Source organism: Eptatretus burgeri, chromosome 14 (genome assembly GCF_056783735.1).
Source record: "Eptatretus burgeri isolate ZD-2024b chromosome 14, Ebu_testis_v1, whole genome shotgun sequence".
Lineage (NCBI taxonomy): Eukaryota > Metazoa > Chordata > Myxini > Myxiniformes > Myxinidae > Eptatretus > Eptatretus burgeri.
The window spans coordinates 34,553,564-34,568,650 of NC_140974.1; the positions used below are offsets into that span (position 1 = coordinate 34,553,564).

At 44.9% G+C, this 15,087-nt stretch overlaps 1 protein-coding gene across 2 annotated transcripts in view; it reads left to right on the plus strand.

Annotated features, from left to right (window-relative positions):
• The window catches only part of LOC147012952 (uncharacterized), a 571,074-nt gene that overhangs the window by 70,344 nt on the left and 485,643 nt on the right, over positions 1-15,087 (plus strand). The window lies entirely within an intron of this gene.

Here is a 15,087-nt window from a genome sequence, read left to right on the forward strand (position 1 = left end):
ATTTATTTACCAACCAATGACAGGACGCGTGCTGCGTAGGCGTGGCCGATGCGACATTTAGTTACCAATCACAGGACACATTTCTGCGTGGGCGTGACTGCATCGGCCGGTGCACGGCCGGCCGACGATGACGTCACGTGCCGTGCTGGTTATGATGGGGATCGATTGGTGCCTTAGTTACCGTGGGGTAGGAGTGCCAATGGTAAATGGCAGCGAATGTCATGGCAAGCAAAGACAGGGAGGTAAACTTTATTTTAATTAACTCTGTGTGTAAGTATCACAGCAGTTGTTACTTCAATGCAAGCGATAATTCGTGGAATGATGTGAACATTCCATACAGGCACGCACTACTTTTGGATAGTGATGACTTACTGTATTCAAATAATTTCTCGATTTCTTATCCGCATTTATAGATAAACACAATGCCCCAATCCAGTCGTTGTTTATGAGAGCGAAGGAATGGCCTGTGTGGTTGTTTGAAAGTTTATTTTTTTTTTTTGCACATACGGCCACGCACGTACGGGCACGTGAGAGCGAAGGAACGGCCTGTGTGTTTGTTGTTTCTGGCACGCGGTTTGAAAGTTTTTTTTTTTTTGTATGTACGGCCACGCACGTACGGCCATGCACATACGGCCATGCACGTACGGCCACGCGAGAGCGAAGGAACGGCCTGTGTATTTGTTTCTGGCAAGCGGTTTGAGTTTTTTGCGGGGGGTGGGGTGGGAGGGTTTGCACATACGGCCACACATCTACCGGCATGCACTAGTCTCTCTATAATTTCAGCAATCTCTGTGGGCATGTTTGTCTGCGACCGCTGTTTCTCGACAACCACCGGTCGGATCTACTTGAAATTTGCCAGGTACATTGGTGGGGACCCGAGGATGTGCCTTTTCAAGGTTTGAAATGAATCGGACAAGTGGTTCCCAAGTTATGGTCTCCGTACTCGCAAGCCGTTTGCGTCTGCTTTGGCTTTGGGAGTTGGACCAAACCATTTCACGTAAATAGGGGGGGGAGGGGGTTCTCAATACAGAGCCTCTCTGGATCTTTACTTTTTGCCAAAAACAACAAAATAAAAAGAACCGTTAGTTTTATTGGTCTATTAAAGTTCTATGAAAGATGATAGGTTGACAATTCAACATTGAGAATCCGTGCTTCCCAAGCCATGGTCTCCCACCGGCCAAGTGTCCATAACGACGTCGCTTTTTGATCCTTCGATGTCGGCTCTTCCTATCATTGCGAAGCAGAATTCGCCAAGCGTTGGATTGTTCACCCACTAACAGGGAACGTGACCTGGACATTTTGAGGTATGTTGGGACGCTTTCGGACTTTGTATCGTCATTTTATGAGTGTTTCAAGAAATCGCGGCTTCATGGCCCGGAGTGCCACGCCTCGGATAGTGTTAGGCCGCAACGACTCGGGGCCCCTTTAGCGACCAAAATAGTTTATTTCACCTTTCTAACTTGTATCGCCGGATGCCTGATATTATTACCTGCACGATGATGTGTGTGTTTAATTTTTGTGACTTTGCACCGTCGAGTTTTCTGCCAATAAAAGATTTTGCGGCCTGGTATGTTGATTCAGATGGTGAAGCTTGTGCAGCATGACGCGGTTTCACTCTACCGGCTCGCACGAAAGAACGGAAAGATATTTTGTAATTCTGTTTTCACATTTCGCAGTCGATAACAGTGGCCTAAATCCCAACGTTGAAAACCGTGTGAAAATCGAAGGAAAGTGGGTGTTTTGGTGATTAAGTTAGCTTTGAATACTTGGGAAACAAAATAAAATTCGCTGATTCACTCGCTTTTGCGGCGGTTAATGTAAATAATTTTTTCATCGGTACTTGGACTTAGGGGAGGTATACACCGACAAAACGAGAGGTATCATTCGGTCGTCGGACTTATGAGGATTAAATTATAGATTTAAAAGGTAGCTGTTGAAAAATATGCAAAATTCACCGAAGCGGTTCGGACAAACGAACGGAAAATTATTTTTCAATTCTGTTCTCGGATTATACAGTATCTATAGGGTAGTAATGAGATTACCTCGAAAATCCGATTAAAAAAGGCTTAGGCTTAGTAGCTCAGCCGCTGCTTGCAATTTTTACAAGGAAAAATAACGTTCCGGAAGGAATTTCTCTTCCGCCATCATCCGAATAATTTTCCGTTTGCACGAGGACAAAGACGAAGGATAGACCGACAGAATAAGCATAAAGGATAGACCGAATAGAAATGCCGTTATGCAAAAATAACCCTTATAATTCATATGTCAAAATTTATTCAACTGAAATGTAATTCCCTTCTCGTTTCATGGAGGATATGGATATCAGAAAGTTTTTCGCGACAGCATCAAGTAGCACATCCCCGACCACTCTCCTGGAGCAGTCAAGTTCCCAGAAAGAGGTGGACGATTCAAAAGAGAAGATAGCAGAAAAGGGTGCATGTGCGAGTACTCGGCCTAATTTCCCAGATCAGCTTTTTCAACCTCATGATGTCAGTTGTATCCCAGTCCAAATACTGCCAAACCGAAAGTTGAAGTTTCAACAACAGTGGTTCAAAGATTTTCCGTGGCTTCATTTTGATCAGAGCCTTGGCGGTGTACTCTGTCACACCTGTATGGACGCTTCTCGTGAAAAACTTACCGAACCTGCCCGCTGTGCAGAAGACGCATTTGTCTCAAAGGGCTTTCGGAACTGGAAAAAGGCTACAGAAAAATTCAGACAACATGAACAATCAAACACACATAGGCTTGCCTCTGAAAATCTGAAATGTCGCAGAAGTCAACCTGGTGTCCATGTGCAGCTGAGCAGCAAACTGCTGGAAGAGCAAAGATCTGCATGGTCAGCACTTCTGAAGATTAACATCTCACTGCAATATTTAGCCCGACAAGGTTTTGCAATTCGTGGGAAGGATGCCTCTGAAGGAAATTTCAAAATGCTCTTACAGTTGCGGGCCGAGGATGATATAAACCTCAAGACGTGGCTGTCAAGGAAGACGACGTTCACAAGTGGAGAAATTCAGAACGAAATTCTACAGTTGATGAGTCATGCCATCCTCAGAAATATCTGTAGTAACGTGAATGAAATGTCCACTCAGTTCGGACTCGTAACTGATGGAACACAAGATATTCAGGGTAATGAGCAGGAGTCGGTGTGTGTGCGCTATGTGACGGATTCCTTTGATGTTCAAGAAGATCTCATTGGCCCCCTACCAAGTATCGTCAACAACAGGAGTATCACTTTGTAAGATGCTTCAGGATGTCCTAATTCGGTGTCAACTCCCTATTGAATACCTCAGAGCGCAGACTTACGATGCGGCAAGCAACATGTCCGGAAAGTACAAGGGCTGTCAAGCACAGCTAAAAAAACTCCAACCGCTGGCCAATTATGTTCACTGTTGAGCTCATGTCACCCAATTCATTACATCCAAAGCCCTACAAACTGCACCGTTCATAAGAGACACCCTTGATTCTGTCCAGGTACTCAGCAACATCTACAACAACTCTGGAAAATTCAAGCATCTGTACTTGAATATCCACGCTGACTATGCTGACACTCCTTGCCCTACACGCCTGAGGCCAATTTGCCTGACGCGTTGGTTAACTCGTTCTCCTGCCGTGAAATCGATATTGGATAACTATGAAGCGGTACTGGATGCCCTTCAACAAGAAAGTGATGACTTTGGTATGAACACGGCATCGTGAGCCTACGGTATTCGAAGCTGTCTTTCATCAGGAAAGTGTGTTCTCTGTCTGTTTGCATCATTGCCCGTTCTCCAATCCCTTGAATACCTCAATAAGGCACTTTAGGGTTCACAAGTTACCGTCTCTGGTATGCTTACTGCTGCAAAGGTAACTGTACAGAATCTCCAATCTCTCCATACCGACCAGATGTTTGAGGAGGTTTTCGAAGCAGCACTACAGAAGCTCCAGCAGTGCCAACTCGATCCAGTGACCCTCCCTCTTAAGCGCAAGCTTCCGAAGAGACTTGATGGAGGCACGCAGGAATACACTGCCAATTCTGCAGAGGAGGTATACAGAGTTGAATTTTTTCAAAGTGATCGACAGCGCATCCGTGAACTTGAACGAGTACTTCACATCAACCGACCTCATGGCGTATAGGGACTTGGGTGAAATGCTCCTGTCTGTGTCATTCAAACCGCAAATAGTCCGCAAATATCCCGAACTGTTGGATTCCCTAGAGCAGGAACTTGGCTTCTTTCGTAACCAGTTCAGTGGTTCATCTGTCGAGGATTACCATAAGATATTTGTAGACATGGTGCCGGAAGTCCGTCGAATGTTCCCACAGGTAGAACGTTTGCTTAGGCTTCTATCGCTTACCCCAGCAAGTTCATGCGAAGCTGAACGGTCATTCAGCGCACTCAGACGTATGAAGACTTCGTTACGTTCCACAATGACCCAACAGCGCCTCAACCATCTCGTGATCTGTCATGTTCACCGAGATCGTCTGACTGCATTTGACCCCCAAGACATTGCGACAAAGTTTTTAACTGGATCGGCAGACAAGAGGGTTCATATTTTTGGCAAGTTTTAAGGTAAGTTGACCATACTCGTGTATATCAATTTGTATGTCAGTCTAGTTTTCAGTTTATATTTCGTGAATCAGTTCAAGGGTCGTGAGAAGGAGGCTTGATAAACAATTCTATATATATACATATATATAATACCAAGCTTGCACACTAAAAACTCGGCTCGCCGTCACACGATCCCTATGAAATTGCTGTGGCACTTAGCGGACATGCCGACAATGTTTGCGAAGTCTTGGCGTTCCATAGTAACACTTGCATTTTGCACAATGCGTATTTTTGTCATTCCCCGTGTACAGTCTGTCGTCTGCTACCAGCTATGTTGTTCTGCTATCTCGTGCATGTGCACGGGTGTCGCTCGTATATATGTATTTCTTTGATGACACTTGAAACTTTGAAATGTGTATGATTAATGTTTAATTAATTTCGCTCCGTCTGCTTACATTTGATAGAAAGATGGTCGATAGATGATCAGATTAATTTAAGGGATTTGTGTGATCAGAAGGCAGCATGTCAACGAGCATATAAAATCAAGAATTTGCAAGGGTAGACTTGCTGTGTCCACGCCGGCAAGAAGTGGGCTTCGTGGTCTGGACATGCAATGTCCCCCCCCCCCACTTTTCAAAAGCAATCGACACCCATGAGTGCGCACACACCTCGAAGTTATCCTCCCAGCCATAACGAATAAATAAAATGATTAAATACATTGTCAAATCTACATGATTCTGGCTTGGAGTTACCAAAATTGAATAACTATCAGAAACAATCTTACAACACTTAAAGCCTTCCTGCGCGTGCGTGCACATACTCACACACACACACACACACACACACACACACACACACACACACACACACACACACACACACACACACACACACACACACACACACACACACACACACACACACACACACACACACACACACACACACACCACTCTGAATTATATATGGTACTAACAGGGTTACCTGCTGTTGCCCAAATGGGGGGAGGGGTGAAGGAAACTGTGTAGGAGGCAGGAGAGCCAGAATACAAGTGGGTAAAGGGGGTCTTTAGGGTCTTGGGGTCTTAAGTGTCTTTGAAGTCTCAAGAGTCTTTCAGGTCTTAATGTTCTTTCAGGTAATTGGGGTATTAAGGGTCTTTGAGGTCTGAAAGGGTGTTTGGGGTCTTACAGTTCTTAAGGGTCTCTGAAGTCTTTTGGGGTTTTAAGGGTCTTCAAGGTTTTCTGGCTTTAAAAAGTCTTCGGGGTCTTCGGGGTCTTAGGAGTCTTCAAGAGTCTTCGGAATCTTAACCGTCTTCAGGATCCAAAGTGTCTTTGGGGTATTCGGGATTTTAAAGCATCTTAATTGTTTTCGAGGAATTCAGTGGTCTTCAGGGTCGTATTGGTCTTAAGGGGTCTTCTCTCCCAAGCATGTCGAAAGTCTTCTCTCAAGCATGTTTTCTAATCTCAAGCATGTAAAGAAAGGTCTTATGGTTCTTCAGGGTATTTGAAGGCTGTGGATGAAAATACACTACGGTCAACCCCCGGGTCGGACTTCGTCTGAGTACCAAATTTGGTAGTTGTCGACCTAACGGTCTTTGCAAAAAAACACGAACAGACAGACAGACAGACAGACAGGCAGACATCCGATGAATCTTATTTATTCGACATTATATATTGTGATTTACATGCGCCGTTTATATGTTGCGAGGAATTTGTCATTTCTCCCGTGGAGGATGTTACATTAAGGATAAAAAATTATCTCTTTGGTAAGACTTTAAAATCTTATATTGTGAAAACACAACTTAACATAACCAGCGATATCTCGCCGACTCTCTAACACTGTGTGATCATGAACCTCCACCAACGAATGCTCGTACACGGGCCATTAATTTTATTTGAAGACGATCCGAGGGACTTTGTAATACAACTCCAAGCTCGTGAAGCACTCTTGTGGGACAGTTAGTAGTTGGTTGGAGAACGAAGCTCAGACTAGACAGCTCAACAGTAAGTGTCTCTGTGACATCCTGACAGACTGTACTATCCTTGCCATATAACCGACAGCCCCTGCCAGTCGAGTCTGGAAAAGGTTGTGTTTGGCATCAGCTTCAAAATGGCAGTACTTACGTCTCATTGCACTCATTTGCTCAAGTTGTTTAGTTCTGGCAGATAGGTGGTTGACTATATTCATCATAACAAATATCAAGCAAATGGTCATTACTGTTAATAAAAAATAGGGACCCAAACATACCTTTTCTTTCATTGATGGGTGTCACACTCACGTTTGCGAGTTCCATATTTTTCATGAAGCATCTTATCCAACCGTTGGATGATTCTTAAACCCTGTTTACATCTTAATTTCACTGCTAAAAATTGGTTGCATTATTTCTGACGGGCTATGCTACCGATGCAGTGCCCCCGTAGATGAGGGCAGAAATTTGGAATTTGTCCCTGGAATGGCACATCCTTGACCCTCCACCTTCACCGTGTTTTCACCCCTATCTGTCTGTCTGTGAGTACGATATCTCAAAACGTTATGGACGGATTTGGATCAAACTTGGTGGACACGTCAGGTATGTGACAAGGCCGAATTGATTCGACTTTGGTGAAGATCCAAATCCGGATCGGGATACGAGAATTTTTTAAATTTTTTTACCTGGGACATGCCCCAGGTCTGCTGGAGCTTCATGTTGCTGTTATTGTCATTGTTGTTGTTGTTGTTGTGGCTCTTGCTGGATATCCATTTTTGAAATGTACACCCAATGGTCGGTCAGCTTCCGGACCACACCTACATCGTTCACTTGACTCCACCCACCACAACAACCAGACAAATTATATATGGCCACCATCTTGGTTTTCTGGTGGGCCGCACACATTCGGCCTGTAGGCCTCTGCTGATAATACAATTTCCGGCTTTGTTGCATCAGATTTCTATTGTTTTTGTTGAGGTCGAGTGTTAATTCACTGTGAGGAACCCGGAAAAATCGAATCATACGTCAAATAAAAATTATTAGTAAGGCTGAATCAAGCCCGTACACACCTCCCGAAAAAAATAGTGTCACGTAATTTTTGAACCGTCCCACATTGTAGTTAAATATCCATGAATCGTGTAACAAATCAGCTCGTTCTGATATAACGATGACGATGAACAATTTTAATAGTGTTTCAAATGCGTGTTTCCCATTCGGCCCATTTTAAAAGCCATTTCACTTGCACTTAATGGCAAAGTCCTGTACCTTGAATGACTACGTACAGGTTTTTTTTGTACTACTAGCAGGGTATGCTTACACATTGTAAGAAATAACAAACTGTGCTTCCCATTGTCTTGGGTTGCTCACCTGCATTTATTTTTTCTCATTTATTTATATATCTACTTACGGACACTTTCCAACAGTTCTGTGATTTTTCTCGGTCTATCGGCTTCGATGTCTGTCAGCACGTGAAATTACAGCTTTCTCCATCACGCGGAGGGTACCGAACATTAATATCAGTCAGTGAGTCAGTGTGTGAGTGAGTCAGTGAGTTAAATGATAAATGGGTGAGGTGTGTGTGTGTGGCATGTTTTCTATTCGAGCGTTATGGCGTGGAATGTGATACACCCAAATGATCGCCATAACCTGCTGAGTTGATTAGGCTAACTGCAAAAAAGACGTTAGAATTCCCATGTTTTAAACGCACGCCACATCCTTCCACCACGTCATAGCATTCCAACAAAATAAATAGCAAAAACAATGATAACATTGTAACAAAGCATATATTAATTAACACAAATAATGTTTACAACAATAATAGTAGTATAATATGGCACAAGTCTGGTATTGGCTTCGTGGTTAGGGTGGCTTCGTGGCTTGGGATCCTATTGTCCTGAGTTCGTTACCGTTGGCTGCTGAATTAACACCAGGTGGTGTTGACTCAGCCTGTCATCCTCCTGAGGTTGGTGAAATGGGTGCTGGTGTATTGGTAGAGGGGCACAGCATCAGTGGCACTGCTGTGCTCCAAGAAATGGTCGGAATGGTGACCTGTCCAAGATTGTGCCAAATTGCCAAGGAAAAACTGCTTTGGCAGTTCCAATGCTCTGTTTAAGAGTATGGTCCGCGAGTAATATGGCAATAATCATAACGAACATATAATCCCTGTGCTGGACCCAAACACATCTGGGCTGAGTGAAAGACAAGTTAATGCTCAAGCAGTACAGCAGATGGGTATCCATCAAGGCTCTGAAGACCATTGAAAATTTGTTCCAGTGGACCAATGGGCCCACTGGTGAACAAAAGCTTTATTACAAGAGAGAGTGGGATGATGGAAGAGAAGGACACACACACACACACACACACACACACACACACACACACACACACACACACACACACACACACACACACACACACACACACACACACACACACACACACACACTAGAGAATGTAATCTGAGCAGTGGGTAATAATTTTTTTTTAATTCTCAGACATGTGGAATATGAACAACTGTGTGTGTGTGTGTGTGTGTGTGTGTGTGTGTGTGTGTGTGTGTGTGTGTGTGTGTGTGTGTGTGTGTGTGTGTAGACATATATTTATATATATGTATATGTATATATATATATATATATATATATATATATATATATATATATTATTTTGCGCCACACTTTGAAACTACAGTGCTGTCATTCAAGTTTCATTAAGCTATTCTTGACACTATTGAGAGATGGGGGCAAAAATGATCTATAGTATGATATTTCAAAAAGTTATGGATGAGTTATGACAAAAGTTGGTGAAGGAGTTAGTTTGGTTACATGAACAAGATGATTCGATTTTGGTTCAGGTCTGGATGCAGATTTGGCCGAGGAATGGGATACAGAACATAAACTGTTCAGCCTGGTGGCGTGCGCTCTACCGAGTGTCCGTTCTATTTTCGAAAAGGTTCCCAGAGGATCTCTAACATCTACCAATTAATACTAGTGGAATTGACGGTCAACTTGACATCTCCTCCAAAGGACAGCATGCTCATTGATGCACCACCATATCTGTGAAGCACTGGGGTGACACTTTAGAATCGTGTCTGGAATCAAACAAACCCAGACAAGAAGGCTCAAAAGCGAGTATAACACCGCCTTTGAACTAATGCCAGCCCATGATGTGCCTTAAGAGTTCAAGAGTCTGGAAATGAGCCTTGTTGACTCTGGTCTACTTGGTAATGGCCAACAGATATGGCGGTTCGTTGTACTGTACTTCTCTATTTACAAGATGCCAGGCAACTTTGACACCAAAGACAATACAGAGGTGCTTTTTGTGGTGGTAAACTTATGGTCTTGCCTCGTCCGACTTTGCCCTTCAAACCCTTGAACAATTACATCTTTATATTAATGACTTGTCCTTTTCATGGTCATTTTCTTTGCTGCAACAATCACCACTTTTCTCTTACTTTGATGTACTTGGTGGACACGAGACACGTTTTTTGTTTTACAAAAGTCACATAACTCTTCAAAATCGAGTATGGAAGCAATATGTGTGCCATATTGTTTGCCAGGAATGAATTGTTATAAAGTATGAACCATTTTTTTTCTATACAAGGTCGAGGCTCATGGAAGAACCAGGTTATGAAGTTTATGAACTGGTAGTGGGGGTTGGTGAGGGGGTGGATAGATGGTACATCGGCTGTACAATTCAGTTTGCAGTGACAATGTTGTGATGTCTGCCTCATGATTTTGCCTTTCTTTTGGGGATAGGAATTAGCTTCACCTTGGCTCACCTTCGTTCAGGCACTGAACAGTTCTGGGCCATATATCCGGGACTGGTGAAGGGTGGTATAAGACCTTGGTTGGACATTTAAGTGGCCAAACGTGCAAAAACTTTTTATAATACGAAGTCACATACATACAAACATACATACACACATACATAGATACACTCAAAAATACAAACATACACACATGCATACATACATACATACACACATACATACACATACATACATACAAACACACATACACACATACATACAAACACATACATCCATATACACACATACATACATACATACATACATACATACATACATAAACACACATACATACATACATACATACATGCATTCATACACACATACATACATAAACACACATACATACATACATACACACATGCATTCATACACACATACATACAAACACACATACATACAAACACACATACATACAAACAAACACACATACATACAAACATACATACATACAACATACATACAAACTTACTTGCATATATACATATATACAAACATACATACATATTGTTGCGGCTGTGGAAATTCGCAATACACCATGAAGGGTCCTTAGATCAGTTATGACGATAAGTAATTGTGTAGTTGGATTTCCCCACCGTTGTTTAGAGGGAATTTCCGTGTTCACAGGGCTGTGATCCTTTGAGTTGGCCGTTTTTCTTTCGCTATTGTTATTTTGGACCATCCGAAAACGTCGAACGAAGGGCCCGTGGAAGACCTGCAGCAACGCGCGAGTTTGCGCCGCCAACGCTGGCACGAGAAGCGGCGAAGAGCTCGCTCGCGATTGGTGGACACGGGGCATGAGGTGGTCGGGAGGGGGAACGCCCCTTTTCGAGGAGCTTCTCGAAAGAGCTTGAAGGGAGGCCGAGCCGAAAAGGGGGTGGAGCGAATGAGCGGAGCCCCGCGCTATATAAGGCGGACCGCACGCGGGGCTCGCTCTCTCTTCTTCTTCATGCTGGATTACTCTGCTTCCTCTTCGTCGATGCTCTCTGCTTCTTCTTCGTCGACGTCATCCGCTCTCTTCTGGTGGTCGAGGTCAAACTCAGACTTGCTCTCGTCATTTTGGCTTCCTCTTCTCTTGGTGGTCGTCGGAGGTTCGCGCTTCCTCTTCTCTTGGTGGTCGTCGGAGGTTCGCGCTTCCTCTTCTCTTGGTGGTCGTCGGAGGTTCGCGCTTCCTCGTCTTCTAGTGGTCGAGGTCGAACTCGGACTCACTATCGTTTTGGCTTCCTCTTCTCTTGGTGGTCGTCGGAGGTTCGCGCTTCCTCGTCTTTTGGTGGTCGAGGTCGAACTTGGGTTCTCTCTCTGGATCGTCGAGGTCGTCTTCTCCCTCTGGGCACCAAGTCGTGAGGGTTGCGAGCGGTGGTCCAGGGTCAAGGCGCGCACGAGAGGAGAGTGCCGGAGAGGGCTCGCCGAACGTCACACCTCGAGGGGGCAGGTAACCAGCATGGTCTCACAGGCCTTTTCAGTCATCCATGGCCCACGACCATAAAGGTTTACGAACCCCGTATACCTCACTGCCTATGGGGAAGGGTTTCCTGTTGCTTTTGTATAACTGCTGTGGTGCCGTGTCCCTATAAGTAGACCTGTGTAAGTGACTGTACATTTCTCGTATTCGGTGGTAACGCTTTCTATTTGTTTCTTGTACATTGCATGACTGCCTTGCTTTTGAATACGTGTGCTTTATAACAAATGTCCTTGTGTGCAACGTATCCCGTTCATCGCGTCCTCCTTTCACCACATTGAAAGTGCCATCTTGCATCGTGGAATGAGTAGTGGGTTTTGAACACCCGAGTAAAAAAGAATCTGAACCGTCGAGGTCGGCGATAACACCGCTCGGTTATCCCTGTAGCATGGAAAGAACCGCTTAAGTGGTTCGTGTCCTAAGCCAACCTGTGGCGTGGTGCAACCCCTCGGTTGGTTACCCGCATGGGTATTTAGGTATATCGACATTCGGCGATTCACCCTGTTTCACGCGGGTGGAATGCGGACTGGGTTGTGGTGAGGTTAAACCCACACCTGTGACTGGCTCCTGGCGGTAGTTCCAGGAGGGTCACGACTAAATTGTCCATCCGGTGGGTGACGCGGCTGCTATTAGAGGTACGCGGCTGATCGCATGCCAGGCGGGCCAGAATTCGTAACAATATATATAAACATACAAACATACATACTGTTACGGTTGTGGAAATTCGCATTACACCATAAAGGGTCCTCAGGTGCGATATATCGTTAAGTTTATGTGTAGTTAGCCCAAACCCGTTGTTTAGAGGGAATATATGTGATCCGTGATCCATTCGGGCTGCGATTCTTCAGCTAGTCGTTTTTCTTTTGCTCTCGTTAATTTGGTGCAAGATCAACAACGAACATCGCCACAACCAACATCTCAACGATCACGCCATTCACTACACGACGCCCACAATCACGCCATTCACACCACGACGCCACCTTCCACAACTACGCTACCACCATCTTCGCCACTTGCCATTCAACGAGCACCGTGCAGTCACGATCTCCACGGGACGGATGAAAGGAGCGGAGTGGCAACAGCAAGGGCGCGGAAAGGCATCTCCCGCCGGATTTTCCCTCCTGCTTTTCCTGCGCTTTGGCATGGGGGAGGTGCGATTTGAGCCGGAGGTTAAAAGTGAAAAAAGGTGCGGGTTTGATTTTGGTGGAATAATTCCCTGGCCCCGAGCCAAAACTGACTTTCCTCGTCCCCCGCACGGCGTGGGGAGGGGGGACGAGAGGGCACGCCCCTTTTTGGGAATCTTCCAGAATGGAGGTGGAGCCAGAAACGGGGCGCGGGGCAGAGCCCGACCCTACAAAAGGCGTGGGTGTGGAGAGTCCTTGGTCTTGGTTCATTCGGTCGATTGTCGAGAGTTGTGGGCGTGAAGGTCGACAAAAACGTCGTTCCCTTCTCCCTGTTCCCTTGTCCCTGAAGGGGAATTGTCAACAGTTGTGGTGATTGTTCCTGGTCGGAGGTTCTGTTCGTTCGTCCCTGTCGGGTGGACGACACGTGCAGGCGCGGGGCACGAGCCCAGTGGACCATGCCGGAGGGACTTGGATTTACGGTCGCCAAGGGCTGGACGCGCTAAGGGAAGTCGCGACTTCCTTTTCTTTTGGGGTTTTGTGTAAATGTCTGTTGGTGGTGCCAGTCTTGAAAAGTAGAACTGTTATAAGTGTTGCCGTGTAAATCATATTCGGTTGTAGATCTGCTTGCTTTTATTGTGTTTTCTTGCTTGACTGTAATATACATGCCTTCCGTGCTTCCGTAATAAATGTGCTGGTCCAATTGTTCCCCGTTTCGCTGCGTCCTTTCCTTTGTTTGAATCTCCATCTTTCATCACGTAAGGGATTAATAGTGGGTTTCAAAACACCCGGTAACTAATCTGAACTGTCAAGGTCGACGATAACTCCGCTCGGTTATCCCTGCAGTACGGAATGAGCCGCTTAAGCGGTTCGTGTCCGGAGTCGACCTGTGGTGTGGTACAACTCCTCGGTACGCTATCCGCGCGGGTACTTAGGTAAATCGACCATTCGGCGATCAGACCCTATTTCGCGTGGTTAGAATGCAGACTGAGATGCGGTGAGGTTAAACCCCCACCCGTGACTGGCTCCTTGCGGTAGTTCCCGGAGGGTCACGACTGACTTGGCCGTTCCGGTGGGCGACGCGGTCGCCATTCGAGTCAAGCGGCCGATCGCATGCCAGACGGGCCAAAATTCGTAACAATACATACATATATACATACATACATACATACATACATACATACATACATACATACATACATATATACACATACATACAAACATACATATGCAGTGCCGATAGAAAGTCCACACCCCCTTTCAAAATGTTCACCTTTTGTTGCCTTACACCCTGGAATTAAATTACACTAAATCAGACTTAATCCTTTATATTCACATTGTAACTCACAACTTCCAAGTGAAAAACAAATTTGACAAATTTCAGAAAATTCATCAATAATACAAAACTAGAATATGTTGGTTGGATAAGTGTCCACCCCCCTGAGTTAATACTTGGTGGCAGCACCTTTGAGAGCAATTACAGCTGTGAGTCTGTTGTGATTGGTCTCCACCAGCTTTTCACACCTTGATTGGGTAATATTTGCCCATTCTTCTGTACAAAACTGTTCAAATTCATTAAAGTTGTGTGGGGATCATTGATGGACAGCAATCTTTAAGTCATGCCACAATTTTTCGATTGGATTTAAGTCAGGGCTTTGACTGGGCCACTCAAGGACATTTATCTTTTTGTTCCTTAACCACTCCAGTGCAGCTTTGACTGTGTGATTCAGGTTGTTGTCATGCAGAAAGGTGAACTTCCATCCCAATTTCAGCTTTGTTGCAGAGGTCAGCTGGTTGTCCTCTCGGATCTTTCTGCATTTTGCTCCATCCATTTTCCATTATATCCTGACAAGTGCCGCAATCCCTGCTGATGAGAAGCATCCCCATAACATGATACTGCCACCACCATGCTTCACAGGAGGGATGGTGTTCTTTGGGTGATGTGCTGTGTTTGGTTTGTGCCAAATGTAATGTTTTGCATTTAGGCCAAAAAGTTCCAGCTTGGTTTCGTCAGACCACAAAACGTTTTGCCACATCCACATGGCTTCAGAATCTCCAGAGTGTTTTTTTGCACACCTCAAATGGGACTCATGGTGGGCTTTTTTCAGGAATGGCTTCATTCTTGCCACCCTTCCACACAGGCCAGACTTGTGAAGTGCTTGGGATATTGTTGTGACATGCACACAGTGACCAGTTTTTGCCAT